This window comes from Hemicordylus capensis, chromosome 4 (genome assembly GCF_027244095.1).
Source record: "Hemicordylus capensis ecotype Gifberg chromosome 4, rHemCap1.1.pri, whole genome shotgun sequence".
NCBI classification, from domain to species: domain Eukaryota; kingdom Metazoa; phylum Chordata; class Lepidosauria; order Squamata; family Cordylidae; genus Hemicordylus; species Hemicordylus capensis.
In genome coordinates this window covers 261,099,804-261,116,616 of record NC_069660.1, presented here as the reverse complement: position 1 = coordinate 261,116,616, position 16,813 = coordinate 261,099,804, and the positions used below count along the sequence as shown (strand labels likewise).

General features: G+C 43.8%; 1 protein-coding gene across 4 annotated transcripts in view; it reads right to left on the bottom strand.

Annotated features, from left to right (window-relative positions):
- Positions 1–16,813, bottom strand: part of FAM110B (family with sequence similarity 110 member B) — a 155,602-nt gene that overhangs the window by 137,616 nt on the left and 1,173 nt on the right. Inside the window, exon 2 of one of the 4 annotated variants that reach the window (XM_053247626.1) lies at positions 14,060–14,119. The exons of the other annotated variants lie outside the window; for them this stretch is intronic. The gene's annotated coding sequence lies outside the window, so the exon portion shown is untranslated. The remainder of the gene's footprint in view (positions 1–14,059; positions 14,120–16,813) is intronic. 4 annotated transcript variants of the gene reach the window in all.

Here is a 16,813-nt window from a genome sequence, read left to right as displayed (position 1 = left end):
CCATCCTCTTCTCTCCCCCACCCCTCTTTCTGCCTCACTCTCTCACTTTTGTCACGCTTCCCCCACCCTCTCCAGTCATTGAGAAGTATGATATTCAGAATTTCTTTTTCTTTTTAAACAAAAACTACCAAAAAAGTATTTAAATTACTTTGTGCATGTGAAATCAGTACTCTGAGAACCAGATGGTCAAAGCCAGCTGCTTTGTAGATACAGGCAAAATATTAAATTTTAATCTTAAAATATAGAATCATAATGTTTTAATATTAACCCCTTACTCAGTAAATTTCACACTTTCTGCTATGATGTTTCACACATTTAAATGAACATGGGGATTTATAAAACACTATTGTGCTTATAAACAAATAAACTGGAGTAATATCCAAGTTATGGTGGTGTAATATGTATGTTTACTGCTACTTCAGTCACACTTATGGAAGCAAACCAACGTACAAAATTCATGAGACAATGCAATAAAACCATTATTTTTATTGGACATCATTAGCACGCATGCAGCAACATTACAAATCAAGAGAGAACTCTGAATACTTGCCAAGAGAGCTTGCAAATACCAGATTACTTCTGAATTGAGCCAAGGGAAGCTTAACCACAATATTCAGAAAAGCAGCCAAAGAAAAATATGTAATTCATGCTCAGTGTTCATTCAAGTCTGAAATGTGTTTAATTTTGGTGATGCATTTCTTAACAAGTTTATTTTTAAAAAACAACAACACATCATGCAATTTTTTTCTTTTTAAAAAAAACCACACACAAAAACTTCTTGCCATCTGGAACTGAAAGTCAGCTCAACCCTGCCCTCTTACCTCCTCCTTGTTGTCAGTTTAATACTGCTAGGGCTGGACCACTACTTACTATATCTCCAGAAAACCTTGATGTAAGTGTACAATAAAGCAAGTGTCTGCCAGTCAAAATTAATATTAACAAACACACAAACAAAAATAAACTTTGCACTACTATGTTTTGATAGACTTTACTATGCTTTGATAGGCTCAAACTATCATACTTTAGACACATTATGTGAAAACCCAGCTCCCTTGAAAAGCCCATAATGCTGGGAAAAGTTGAAAGAAAGAGAAGACGACAGCCAGCAGCAAAGTGGATGGACCCGATCACAACAGAAATGAATGCACCACTGAGAGACCTTAAAGGCCAACCTGAATTCAGAGCATCCTGGAGAGAATCTATCTATGTGGTCACTAAGAGTCGACACCAACTTGACAGCACTTAATCGATCATTCAATCGCTATGCTTCCCACTTACCTCAATAGCAGGTTACTAATACAAATCTGTGTCAGCATTTGTTTTCCCCCACACTAGCTTTGCTTTCTGATTTCCCATGAGCCAGCCAAAGATAGACACAATGGGGGTAGAACTGGCTAAAGCCTGAGCCAGAAGGGATGGAGATATAATATTAGCAGGCCCATCTGGAAAGAGTTGTAGAAATGTGGTTTATTTTCCCCTTATGAGGACTGTCAGGCTTGCATCCGTGGTATCTGTGAGTCTTGGGGGTTCTGTTAGAGGGGAGCCTCTGCTGAAGTTGGGGAGAGCCCCCATAACAAGAAGTGGGAAACAGTGGAAGGGAACTGAACCTGATTGTGAGTGGCCACCTAGATGAGAGCTTGCAACAGAGCAGAAGCCATTGAAGAGACGGGAGTGACATCTCGATCAGGGAGTGCACTCCATACACAATACCATCGACCTCCTAGACCTTGGAGAGAAGCCTGAGGTCTGTGGGGTGACAACGTGAAAGAGGCTGGGTGAGCACAGAGACTGTGACCCTCTTTTCCTGAGGAGCAACATGAATGACTCAGTGGTATCGAAAGAGCTCCCAGGTGTAGAAGAGACTGAGACTAGTGAAGATGGCCCTTCTCTGGTTGACAATGAATCTGTGTAAGTACATGTCCAGTGGCAATGGACTCACATCTCTTTCTGCTTTCTGGAAGATGGAGGTCTGATCAAGGATTGTGGAGTGTATGTATCTGCTCTACAGGTGGGAGGTGCATTGAGTGTCACCATTACCTGCATGAGTACATGGGGGACAGATGACAGTCCAAACTGGAGCACTGTGTACTGGTAATACAGATGGTTGTGCGAGCATCTTAGGAATCTCCTGTGATCCGAATGAATTGAGATGTAGTAACAGACCTCTGAGACATCCACTAATGCCATGAATACATTCACACAGATAGTCAGCTATATGGCATGAGGTCCTTTCTGATGAACCTGTTGAATTTCTAGAACAGCCTCCAAAGAGCCATTTTCCTCGAGGCAATGAATAAGATAATACTTTGATGTATTTCTGTTGAGGGTACTGATTTGATTATCCAAGTCTGTAGGTGATGATGGATGGTTAGAATATCTGAAGTGGTGAGAAGAAACAGGGAATAGGCCCGAGAATGGCGATTATGACCCAGGGGCCTTGGGTGGCGGGCATACATGTGGAAGCAAAGTCGAGGAGTCTGCTTACTACTGGGTCGGAGACATAGTGTTCCATTGTGCTGAGCATTGGGATGAATGTGAGAGACTCTTGTATCCTAGAAGCTTTCTATAGCTTGCTTCCCTTAGTTGCAGCCCAACTCCCTGAATCTGGTGCCCTGGTAATAATTGCCTGAATGTCCTGATGGGTAGGCTTATATTTCATCTTATTTTACTTAAAATCCCTGGTCTCTACCATGATTGGGTCCAGAAATGGTTCAAGGAGCTTGGCACCTGCCAAGCGAGAGGACATAAGCGCAAGTATGGACTTAGTGTCAACCTTCCAGAGTGCTAGACGGATAGGTCTGTGTACTGTCACTCCGGGTGCTAAAGGCTTGGAGGCATGTTGTATACAATTTTAGGCTGGAGTCTGCCATCAGTGCTGCCACTTTTGCCAAATATTGATCCCTTGGAGAAGCTCAGAGTTCTCAGACATAACAAGAGTAGTGAGTTCCTATGCATCAGAATTGAGGCTCTCACAAGGAAGGAGTTAGTGGTGTTGCTTGACAGAGGTAGTGGATGCCCTGTGGGCATTCCTGAGGAGTAAGTTGCAATTTCTGCTCCCTGGCAGCTCCAGTTGGTATTGCCCTTTGGAGCTGAAGGGTGATCCTGAGGCCAATTGTTCACCAAGGGTGTCATCACGGGGAACGGCGAGGCGAGCCATAGCCTCTGGCAAAGGTGTGTCATGTCTCCCAGGGAAATCTCAACCAACCTAGAGGGGCCGAGTTGTTACCATGCTGCCAACAAGACCCTGAGAAAGAGGGGCAAGGGACTGTGGCAGTGGAGATAAAAGAGGAAGGAAAGAAAGGTTTGATCTAGTCCTGTTGATATAAACACAAAAACCGCAGCTGACTTACACATGTCATCTCCCATCCAAATGCAACCAGGGGGAAACCTGCTCAGCAAGAGGAGCAACCCATGCCTGTCACCACAAAACCAGCTCTCCAAGTTAAGCATTTTTAACGGAAAGACATTAATAACCACCTACTTACCTTAGAAAGTAAGATCCCAAATGAGAGAGGTAGGAAAGGAGAAGAAAAGGTATTGTTGGACTACCTCCTCTTCAGGTAACAGTCCTTCCTCTTATCAGAACTGCTGATAGCCGGTTGTTCACATGTGAACTCTTATCCAAATGCACATCGGGGGGGGGGACCCTGCTCAGCAAAGACCACAATTCATACTAGCTGCCACAAGACCAGCTCTATTCCTGTGCAGGCTTTGAGCAGATAAGGAGGAAATGGAAATAATGCAGTGGCAGGTGGGGGAAACAGAGGAGCAGGCGGGAACAACTGAGAAGTGAAATAGTAGTCTCCCATTCCATGCAACCAAGGTTGATCCTGCTAGCAAGGAACAAACCATGCCCGCCACAGGGGATCAGCCCACCCTCTGTGGGTGCAACACAGGAGCATTTGGTTGCTAGTTCTGTTTGGGCAATGGAGAGATGCCTCAGAGTGGAGGAACGGTAAGCCCTCTGTGTTTAATATCAGAACTCCTGGGCGCTAAACGGCCGCACTCCAAAATGGGAATGGCCTCTCCTCAAGGACTGTAGCCTGGGAAGGAAGAGGGCAGTCGCCTAGCAGAGTGAGGTTCTGAGAGGAAGAAAGGAGCAGTGTGAGGAGGCGTTGGGGGTTGGGTGGGAGAGTTACACTTATGCTGATACTACCTGGCCAAGAATTTTGGTCCAGTTTGGTATGCCTGGTGGAATACAGTGGTATCGAGCCCAAATGGGAGAGGGAGGCATTACTCACAGGCTGCGCTGAGTAGGTTCGCCACAACTGTTTCCAGCAAGGTGGCCAGCAAGCTCCTGTGGTAGAAGGCTTGCCCTTAGGAGTTGCTCCAGCTGGCCCACTCAAAGGGGGCCAGCTGGAGCAATCACCACATCCTCTCCAGCAGGAGTGCTGGGATCGGCTGCAGACCAGCTGGCCCCCTCAACCGCCATTGCCGTTTGTGTGGTTTATTTCTCTTCCTTCTCCCTCCCTCCCCTTCTTTGATTGTGTGAGGGTGGTAAGGGAGCTATCCTAGCATTTTATTTTAACCTAAATCCTAAACATTTTCCCATTCCTAATTAGACCATTGGCAATTTCTAGTTTCACTTTTGTTTTCCTTTACTCCTTATGGAGCCTGCTCAGGCAGAAAAGGTGCTGCAAGGATCACTTTCTGATGGACGGCAGCTAGCTTCCAATTTCAGCAGTCCTTCGCAAGAGCCTTCCAACCCACCTTCTTGGGCGGTTTTGGCCTTGCCTATGTGAATTGAAATTCCTCCAGCTGATTTTTTGCTTGCTGGGGTGGAGGCAGCTATTGCATACAAAATAGCTGCCAATTAAAATAATAATAAATCAAAAGACTGCAGGGATCAGGCGGAACTGACTAAAAAGAAATGCAACTCCTGCCTACCCCATGCGTCTTAGCAAGCGCCTCCTGATTATAGCAATATCCTGCAGGGCCCCCTTTTTTTAGGACCTGCAGCTGTCTGTAAAGCTGTCTGTAAAGTGATGAGAGCCCTCCAACCTCCAATATGGGATAGGTTGGCCTCCCCTATGCAGATAGCCTCCGCTCCTGCCACTACAGCAGGTACAGTTGTAGTGGTGACTCTGGCTCACACTAAAAAGCCACAAACATACGAAACGCTGCATGGTACTGGCAGAACCAAACTCTTCCGGGTAGTGAAATCCAAAACGGATTGTGAGCAGCTCCAAAAGGATCTCTCCAAACTGGGGGAGTGGGCGACAAAATGGCAAATGCAGTTCAATGTCAGCAAGTGTAAAGTGATGCACATTGGGACGAAAAACCCCAACTTCAAGTATATGCTGATGGGATCCGAGCTGTCGATGACGGACCAGGAGAGGGATCTTGGGGTCGTGGTGGACAGCTTGTTGGAAGTGTCGACTCAATGTGCGGCAGCTGTGAAAAAGGCAAATTCCATGCTAGGGATCATTAGAAAGGGGATTGAAAATAAAACTGCTAACATTATAATGCCCTTATACAAAACTATGGTGCGACCACACTTGGAGTACTGCGTACAATTCTGGTCACCACATCTTAAAATGGACATTGTTGAACTGGAGAAGGTACAGAAGAGGGCAACCAAGATGATCAGGGGCCTAGAGCACCTTTCTTATGAGGCAAGACTACAACACCAGGGGCTTTTTAGTTTAGAAAAAAGACGACTGCGGGGAGACATGATAGAGGTCTATAAAATCATGCATGGTGTGGAGAAAGTGGAGAGAGAGAAATTCTTTTCCCTCTCACACAACACTAGAACCAAGGGTCACTCCATGAAACTGATTGCCAGGAGGTCTAGGACCAACAAACTGAAGTACTTTTTCACACAATGAGTGATCCACTTGTGGAACTATCTGCCACAGGATGCGGTGACAGCCAACAACCTGGATGGCTTTAAGAGGGGTTTGGATGACTTCATGGAGGAGAGGTCTATCAATGGCTACTAGTCGGAGGGCTGTGGGCCACCTCCAGCCTCAAAGGCAGGATGCCTCTGAGTACCAGTTGCAGGGGAGTAATGGCAGGAGAGAGGGCACGCCCTCAACTCCTGTCTGTTGCTTCCAGCGGCATCTGGTGGGCCACTGTGCGAAACAGGATGCTGGACTAGGTGGGCCTTGGGCCTGATCCAGCAGGGCTGTTCTTATGTTCTTATAAAGCTTACATTTTAATGTACTGAACTGGAAACAATTACATCTTTTAAAATGTAGGATTATAGAACTAAATGCTGCCTTGCCCATTATTAATTTTGTCAATTTGGGCCTAAATGGAACAGTCTCTTCCTGAGAAGAAGTATTGTTCCCAAAGGAATTGAGCAATTTCATAGATCAAATGCAAAAACAAGAAGAATGGGGTTTTTTGTGTGGTTTTTTTTAACAGTATTACAGGTTGTTTACTGGGGTAAACAAAAGTGAAATGGTATCTACTGGTTCTAAAATTCAATAAATTTATTGTAAACAGCTATAGATATTAAACACAATATAACTTTGAGGTCATTTGCCAAAACAGAACTTTATTAGGACATGTCCCGTTTCTTACTGTCGGGATCGCTTATATGATCTAATAAGCAGTGGGTAGATACATAAATGCAAACTATTTCAGTTTCAATCTATTGTACAGAAAGAACAGAAAAAGAAAGCAAAAAGATGTAAGAATGTGTACAACGGCTTAGAGGGCAAAGGGGTGGACACTATATGTTTACACATCTTTCTCAAGGTGTACTGTGATTATCTGATTGCACTCCATTTTCAATTGTTTGAACCAGAATTGGCATAGATCTTTGTGCAGGCAACACCTTGCACATATGGTATTGAGAATAAGTGGTGAAACTGAAGTCTTGTGTTGAAATAGTAAAGTGTAAACAGTATATCCAGTCATCACAGAACAGTGAAAAAAACCTCTCTTAACCTACTTAATATATTTGTGATTTCATTGTTCTGGAAGAGAGCAAAATGTGGGCCTGAAAAAAATACTGCGTATCTGTGGGATGAAGGATCAGTTCAGACAATAGGCATGACTGGTCACACTGAATCATGCACAAAGGAACACTGGCATGCCCTTGTCCTCCCCCACCCTCCGGCAGTGCACCGTTTCACTAGCGCGCTATCACATGGGCAGTGGACTGTCCCTCACACATGATTTAAATACTACAATTGCATGTGAGAGGTGCAGGTGGGGAGGAGACATGCACACCCAAACTCATTATTCCCCAACGTAATTAGATGAGCCAGTCAAATGTACAGAATGGCACTCCTAACAGATTGACAATGACAAACATCCAAATAATCATGCATGCACAGAATAAGGTTTCATGCACACAATGGGTAATTTTTAGTCTGGATGTCAGCCAGTATTAATTAAGAGTCATAAATGGCACATCTGATTGGTAGTGAAAGTATTTTGAAGATGCAGTTCAAAGTAGTAATCATCTGTTATTTATGCAATCATGTATTTCTGTACAATCCTGATCTCCAGTTTTCAATAGTAAAATTTTCCCTTCAAATTTGTCTGAAACCACAGCCACTATAAAAGGTTCTCAACATTTCATGAGGTTCAACATTTAGGGACTGATGAAGATCCTTTACTGCTCTGACCCAAAGTCATTAACTCTGCATGGCAAATATACCAGAGAAGGCTTCTCAACATTGGAATATTGTACTATGACAGAACACAATACTATGAAGATGCAAATCATATTATGATTACCTGGGATTGTGCCCAAACCTAGCACTATTGCAATATGCTCTTTCACAATCCACAGTGACAGTTACGCAAGGTGAAACCCATTTTTCCAACCTTCTCTATGAAGTTCCCTAAAAAGCTGCTCTTATGCGTTGAGAGACCCAGGAAATGGCATGGGGTGTGGCACAGGCAGGGGTGTAGTGGAGGAGAGACATGCAGGGATAGAACACCAATACTTCTCGGCTTCTCTAGCTATTGGGATGGCCATGGCCATGGGGGCTGTCATGAAGAGCACCTGCACTTCTGAATTTGCAAGTACATCACTGGGCGCAGGTGACTGGAAACTTGCTGGAATGTTCCTGGAAACCAGGCTGAGGCACTTTCCGACCACATGCGACCCTCAGGAATACTTTTTGGGGAGACTCATAGTTGTACTGGGAAGGAAAGCACAGAGGAAATGGCCATTATGGATAAATCACATTGTTAATACCCAGGCTGTCATCTCAGATTACAACTGTTTACATTTGTTATACATTTTTATATTATTTTGTTTTAAATTAAAAATAACTAGTTTAAAAATTACCAAATGCTGCTGCTTTACCTAGTTATTTTTTGGGGTTCCCAAACTAGCTATTTTTCTGTTTATTTTTATATTTATAACCTGCTGCTCCTCCAAGGAGCTCAGAGCAGTATACAGCCAGGGTTCCCAACTAGGGATGTGCAAACAGGTTCAACCCCGAACCAGCACAACGTCGAACTGGTACAGTTCAACAGTTCGAGGTCGTACTGCCCCCCTGCCCCCGTTCAGTCTGATCTTGGACCGAAACACACACACACACACACACACCATGGTTCAGGGGATTCGCGGGGGGGGGGGGGGGAAATATATATATATATATATATATATATATATATATATATATATATATATATACACACACACACACACACACACACACACACACACACACACACACCCCTACCTTTTCCCCTGTTGGGGTAGTTCCTTGGGGTGGTGGTGAGGTCTGTGGAGGTTCCCCCTCCCCCCACAGGCCTCCGTAATCACCCCCTCCGGCCATTTCAGCCAGTTTTTTGCCCCATTCAAGCCTCCATAATTTGGCGTGGCACCCAAAATGGCGGCCACCACACATGCTCAAATGCTCTCTGTGAGGCCCTGGATCATGCCAGGCCTCACAGAGGCCATTGGCGCATGCGCGACGGCCACCATTTTGGGTGCCGTGCCAAATTACGGAGGCCCAAATGGGCCGAAAAAATGGCTGAAACAGCTGAAAGGATTATTACAGAGGCTGGTGGGTGGAGGGGGAGCCTCCATGGACCCCCCGCCACCCCAAGGAACTCTCCCAAAGGAGAAAAAGGGTTTTAAAAATTTACAATAATTAAAAAAAGGTCACAACCCCCCCCCCCGACCGAACCGGGAGGGGGGGCTCGGGGGGCTGCCAGACTGAACTGGTCCAGTCAGGTTCGAGTCCATTTAGGACTCGAACCGGGCTAACCAATTCCATGCACATCCCTATTCCCAACCAGTAGTACTCCTGATACTGCTGAACTACAGCTACAATAAATTGTAGCTGGGGGTGATGCGAATTGTAATTCAACATCTGGAGTATCACAGGCTGGGAACCCCTTGTATACATGATTATATTTATCACCACAACCACCCCATGAGATGAGTTAGGCTGTGAAGTGAGTGAAAGAGAATCTGCTTGTAATTTGAGACTGACTATATACATTTGTATGTGGCACAAAAATGGAGATGAGTTCATTCACATTCCTCCTTTGCCTCAGTTGCTCCTCCTTACCAGGTTTTGCCCATATTGAGTTTTGTGCCTTCAACCAAATATCTCATATGGTTGAAGGCACAATGTAATTCCAAGAAGAAGAAGAAGAAGAAGAAGAAGAAGGAAAAACTGCAAGTCAAACTAACCATAAATATTATGAGCTTTTTCGATAACTGCCAGTACTCTATCTAAAAATGCACTGCATAGGCCTGCCTGGCCTCTCCATGACCATTTGATGGTTATTATTCATGGGTATTATGGGTCCCAACCACTCAAAAATTAAACCAGCTGTCATTTACTAATTAAGTCCCCATACAGCAAACATCTTTGGTCAGCAAAATAACAGAAAGGCAACACAACAGTTTCTTTCACTAGGAATGTAGATAAAGTCTCAAACTGGATTTATTCCAATAGGAATTGCACTACTTATTCCAATTTAGTGCAACTGTGGAAAAATTGATTAAAACAGATCTTTCTTACTAGAGAATTGTGAATTATGAAAAACAAAACAGCTTACTTGCAAATGAGAGTGCACAGACATCTTGTCACTAAAACATCGCAACAACTTCTGTATTTCAAACTAAAATTAGTCTTTATGTGTATAATAATACAGTAACAGCCACAGGGAAGACCACAATACTGTACACATTCCTTTTTCAAAGTCCCAGCCATGCTAGGCAAAATACCACCATTTTATTCAAGAGAAAACTGTGGACACAAGATTTCAGAGGACTCTAACCCACTACTGCTCTTGAATCAATGGAATAATAAATAAATGTAAGTTGTCTAGAAGCAGAAGCATATAGCAAATAGAAGCACTTTGTATAGAACAGGACTTGATGAATTGTCCAGGATCCAGCCCAAAGGTTTAGGAGTGAGACAATGGACACTTGACAAAATTACTGGACCTACTGTTTGCCATTGCAGAGGGAGAGGGTAAATGGGCTTCTCTATATCCCCTTCACAAGGCACATGCTTAGAAAAGAAACAGGGCTGCCTGGGACAAATAAAGATTTTATTAAATAGAGTTATTTGTTTAAAAGCTCTACCTCTGGATATCCTAGACTAGGATTCACAGTTAAATTTCTAGGTACCATGGCTCCCTGGTGCCTGTGATCTGTCAAGTCCTAACATAGACAAATCAAGTTGTAAATTAATATTTTACTTAAGCATTTATGCATTTCTTATGCTTTCAGTCTTGTGCAATACCTGAATAGTATTTTTATAATTCTTTCACAGTTTAGTTTCAATACAATTAATTGCTGTTGCTTATCAATTACTTTCCCACCTCAATCTAAAACAAATGCTTGCCATACTTTTTATAGAAACATAGTTCTGGACACACAACATTCTAAATCACCACTCAATGAACAGGGCTCCTTGTATGCATGGAAGGCAAATTGTAGACATAAAAGGGGTTAGGATCAGAGCTCCCTCTAATTTTTCTCATCTGTGCACCGAATACATTTTGTTCTGGGTAGCAGTATCAAGGCAGTGTGTGCACATGCATTCAGAATGGGGCCTTCCTGATTCAACCTGAGCAGGGTCTAAAATTAACTGAGCGGAAATCAAAAACTCTGTGTTTGTGTGTACGCACACACATGAACTTGCCTCAGAGGGAACACTAGTTATGATCTAACTCAGCATAAAAGAGCATATAATGGAATAGGCATTTGACTAGTCAAAAGAAAACTCAGCAAACTGACTAGTCAAATATTATGAAATTACTAGTGTTTTCTGGCCCGTTGTAATAACGGGCGCTAGTAGGGGAGAGTTTTCCCCCCCTGCCCCACTCCCTCTAGCCTCCCCCCCGCCCTCCCAGCTGCCCGAGACCTCCTTACCCGAAGCAGCCCGCAGCAGTCGGGCGAACTGAAAGCAGTTTTTGCGCAGAAGAGAGAAGCTCCCGAACAGAGCTCCTCTCTGTGCTTAGCCAATGCCCAAACTGCTGCTATGGACGGAAAGGACGCCTATTGCGGTTTCCCCCACAGAGAAGAAATGCCCAAACTGCTGCTATGGACGGAAAGGACGCCAACTGTGGTTTCCCCCACAGAGAAGAAATTTGTAACTTTCAGAACTGTGCCTGCTTGAGAGGTGTTATCTATTCTACCAGCCACTACTGCACGGGTAAGGTCTCGGGCAGCTGGGAGGGCGGTTGGCGGCGCCCGCGGAGGCATTTTCCTGGGCCATTTTGGCCCTTAATCATTTGGGGGGGGGAGCGGGGAAGGAGAATTTGGGCAGCTGGGAGGGTGGGAGAGTGGGCGGCGGCCGTCTCCCCGTCGCGGTCTCTGTCTCCTCCGGCCGAGGCAGCGGCACTGCCACCGCCTTGGCTAATCTCCCCCGCCGCCTCTTCCCTGGCTTTTTGGGGGAGGCACCTTCTGGCCACTCAACATGGCCACCGGGTGCTGGCGGTCGTGTTTCCCTCGGACTGTTCTGAGTATGCGCTCCGCGCATGCTCAGAACAGCCGAGGGAGGCACGGACACACGCTTGGTGTCCGTCCACGGATGGACACCAAGCGTTTTATTAGAGAGGATGGTCATATAAATTAGGTAAAACAAAAGGTATATTAGAAGGGTTTGTGTGAGACTGATATAAATTACAAAGAGAAAAAGAAAGAACTCAGTAAACTGCTATTATGAAACAAAGTTAGATCTTCCTGTGTTTGATGGGGTTACACTCCCCCAGAAGGAGCAGGTGCGCAGCTTGGGGGTACTCCTGAACCCAGGCCTCACCCTGGTATCTCAGGTGGAGGCCATGGCCAGGAGTGCTTTCTATCAACTTTGGCTGATTCAACAGCTGCACCCATTCCTCGAAGAGGATGACCTCAAAACAGTGGTGCATCAGCTGATAACCTCCCGGCTCGACTACTGCAATGCGCTCTACATGGGGCTGCTTTTTTACGTAGTCCGGAAACTTCAGTTAGTTCAGAATTCAGGCAGCCAGACTGGTCTCTGGGCCTGAGGTAACCCAGAGAGACCATATTATACCTGTTTTGAAACAGTTACACCGGCTGCCAATATGTTTCTGGGCAAAATACAGAGTGCTGGTTATTACCTTTAAAGCCCTGAACGCCTTAGGTCTGAGTTACCTTAGAGAGTGCCTTCTTCTACATGATCCCCACCTCACATTAAGGTCATCTGAGGAGGTCCGTCTCCAGTTGCCACCAGTTTGTCTGGTGGCAACTCAGAGGCGGGCCTTCTCTGTAGCTCCTCCGGGGCTGTGGAATGCACTCCCGGCAGAAATTCGTAATTTGAGATCATTACTGTCCTTCAGGAAAGCCCTTAAAACCTATCTGTTTGGCCTGGCCTTCCAGGGTTTTTTTAATGATTGACAAACTGTTTTAAATTGTTGCTCTGACTTCCAGGGGTTTTTTTTTTAGCAGTTTGAATTGCTTAATTGGTTTAATTCTGTTTTTATAGTTTGATTTTAACTGTTAACTTGTTTTGATTGTTTTGATTGTGTTGTAAACTGCCCTGAGCCATTTTGGAAGGGCGGTATATAAATCTAATAAATGAATAGAATAGAATAGAATAGAATAGAACAAACATCTCTCTATATCGAGAGAGAGACACACACACACACACACTTATATTTTCTTATCCCTACAATTATTTTTAACATCATATTTGTCTTCCATATTTCCCATTCTGTCCATCTGAGTATTGAGACAAAAACAGATCATTTGCCATTTCTCTAATCTTAAATTAAGGTATGTAGTTGTCTCATCATTTGAGGTCTTATTTAGGACTTTTGAACAGTTTATTCCTCAAACTGACCAATTCAGCACATGCAGCAACACATGAACATGCTGACAAGAATTTCTGCCAGTGGAACTGGCTTACAAGCAGTAAACTATCCTTTCCACTATGATGAAAGAGCAAGCTGTATTGATTGCACTTCTAGGAGTATATTTCACATTGCTTTAATAACTAGTAGTTTGCCTTTTCTTGCTTTGTTCTTTGCTAGCTCTGCCAGAATTGCTTGGTCATTTTTATATCATTTAAATTTTGCAACATGCAATGTAAGACTTTACACCTAAAAAATGGAGGGGGCTTAGAAATAAACTCTCATATTTTCTATCGGAAGACACAGCCACCATTTAAAAAGTACCAGGTTGTGTCCACATGGGGATTCTTGATTTCACAGAATATTTGGCTGTAACCAAATAGGCAACCAATTGACAAGCATAACCCCACTGAATATAAATATCCATTAAATATCTAGGGAATATATAACAATAATTTCTCTCTTTTTGAAATTTTGCCCCAACTAAAAAAATCAAAGTCTTCCTCTGATAATGACCAGTTGCAGCTTTAAAAAACAACAACCCTGTCTCACAGAAGTCTAATTTCACATAATGTTGTGACAGATGTGCACCAGATTTGGAACAGGAATGAAGCCTGGCCTAAAGGAAAGAACTTTGTGTTTATCCATTCATCCTGAGAGAATGAATGTACTCCAAGACATCTCCAAAATCATATCATAACTATTTATTATGTTGGAGCCAATGCAATACCTGACAAGTTGACAACATTAGCTCCTTTGTAAATCATAAACAGCTATGTATAAAGTTTTGGATGGACCAACTTACCCAAGGTCATTTAAATGAAGCAAGACTTCTGGATGGATGAAGGAACAGTTTATTGTAGACCTGCAACACGCCCAGAACAACCGCATATTACTGAGGCGCTTGAGTAGTATTTTGCACCGTCTTCAACAGTATTTCATAAAAGGTTTGCTACCCATGATGCTACCAAAAGTTTAAGTGCTTATTAATATTAAGATCTTTATTTTCTACCATGCCATTTTTCTTTGTCTTAATGCAGGGTTTTCCAGGTGCCAGTGGGAACTGTCATGGCGCCTGGAAAGAAAAGTAGAACACCCAAGCCAGGCAATGGATAGACACAATCAGGAGGAGCAAGCAGGCTGGAAGTGGTTGTTCTCTCCACCTCCTGGTTGCACTGGTTCATTGCCTGTCTCAGCCAGACAGATGCAGCCAGGAAGAGGAATGAACTAGCAAGGTCAGCACAAGCATGGTGGGGAGTCCATCAGTCCCATGGAGCAGAGGTCAGTCTTGTTCCTAAAGTTTTGGATTGGCTCCTAGGGCTAAAGAAAGTTTGCCAAGGCCTGTATTCATGAGAAATTGGAAGAGTAATCAAAGCATTTTTGCTTCCATTGTCACAAAGCTGTTTAGAAACAACAAGTGGCCAATTAAAAAGCTGCAAAGCACAATGCAGTTGATATTGAAAATCAATTTCTGCACAGGACAGGCAGCACATGCAGCACTGCCATGGAGACTCATTATGTCAGTGGCTTTCATACTCTCTATGGAGCAGCAGGGAAATGACTTGGTTATCAAGCCAGAGGTTGCCAGTTCAAATCCCTGCTGGTATGTTTCCCAGACTATGGGAAACAACTATATCAGACAGCAGTGATATAGGAAAATGCTGAAAGGCATCATCTCATACTGCTCGGGCAATGGTAAACCCCTCCTGTATTCTACCAAAGACAACCACAGGGCACTGTGGTTTCCAGGAGTCAGCACTGACAAGATGGAACACTTTACCTTCAGGAAACCCTTTTCCACATTATCAATTCATCTGCTAAGGAACATCCCCTACCCATCTGCCACAGAACCTTAGCACATTCTGAAGCACAGTTCATGGTCAGGCCTGTTAGGCTGTGTGACCTAAGAGTGTGCCCTAAAACACACCCAACATTCTCCTTTGGTTGTGCATTGCAATGAAAGATCTGTAAAAAGAGGACAAGAAGTATTTCAGGGAAGCTAGTCCACTACTCATCGAATAACCGCTCCCCACAAGAAGCTTCCCCAAACCACACTTTTAAAACTGCTCTACATGAGTGAGATATCACCCACAATAAGTTGCCAACATCCAGAGCCAGGAAGTGCTAGTGCTGAGAGGAGCAAACTAACACTTCCAGACTACCTGCACAGGGAAAGGGGCATTTTTTTTAATCACCTCCCATTCCCCAGGAAGCTCTCTGTGCCATCCAAAAATATATCCCCGAGGGTCATGAAGCCCTCAGGGATATATTTTCAGGTGGTAGACAAAGCTTCCTGGAGAAGGGGAGGTTGTCAAAAGCATTCCTTCCACAGCAGTTAGTCTGGAAGTGTTCATCTATTCCTCCTGCTGCACCAGTGTTTGCTTGCTCTGAATGTCAGCCACTACCTTTAAACCTGGTTATGGTGTCATCACATCAGAGATATGGGGCAGAAAAACAGATTCACCATGAAGCCCACTGGAAACTAATTGTTAATTCAGAGGCCCTTCCCTATACAAAGTAAGGGATAATAGTAACAATTAATAATTAGGAACACTACCAACTTCTTTTCTAAGTTATCTTTATTATAATATTGTAAAGCAGACAAATATTATCCCCATATTACACACGAGAATCTGAAATCAAAAGAAATTGCGGCTTTGTGTCTGAGTTCACATTTGAACTAGGAACCGCAAAGCTCATGCTCGAAACCTCAATGCTACACTACTTCAGGATGAGACATATCCACTTATTAGCCAGCAATCCTAAACACACTTTACTGGGAATAAGGCCTACAAGGAATGCAGTGGGACTTTCTTCAGCGTGAACAAGCACTGTTAGGCAGTGGATTGATCTAAATAAGAATTAGCTACTGTAATTGGCAGCAACTTTCCAGGGTTTCAGACAAAGATCCTTCCCAGATTGCATTATGACAATTCAAGAACCTGGACAGGCATCTGACATGGTTGTTTCATGCACAGGAGAGCATCTGTCAGATCCACTCCTGGATCCATACCAACACTAGAATTCTATCACAATTCTTTGACTTGCACACGCTATCTTAGTTCCCATCCAAGAGGTGAACAACAAAATTACAGCTGTACTCTAAAAATAGTTTTAAGAGTTCCTAAAACTAATGCTAGAAGAAAGCCATTTAAATGTCAAAAACAAAAAGCCTCTATATAGATGCTTCTGCAAGCACCCTCACTGAGGGTGAAGGAAAACTCGGAGAAGCTTTAACACATCATCTGGGTATTCAGGGCAGAGAACGGGAGGTTCAAATCATTTCCACCATAATTACAGTGCAACTCTATATATGTTTACTAGGAAGCAAGCCGCACTATGCTCCATACATTTACTTCCTAGAAAGTGCGTCTGGGTTTGTTGCCTCAAAAGGCAAAGGGGTTGATTCTCCCTCTTTTCGCGAGTTCAGTTACTTCCCAATAAACGAGGATAGGACTGAAGTGCGAAGATTCTGGTAGCCACATCTTCCTGCATCAGAATCCTAATGGTAGCGCTTCAGCTAAACAGGCAGCGCACACAAGCCTTGTCAAAGAGAAGC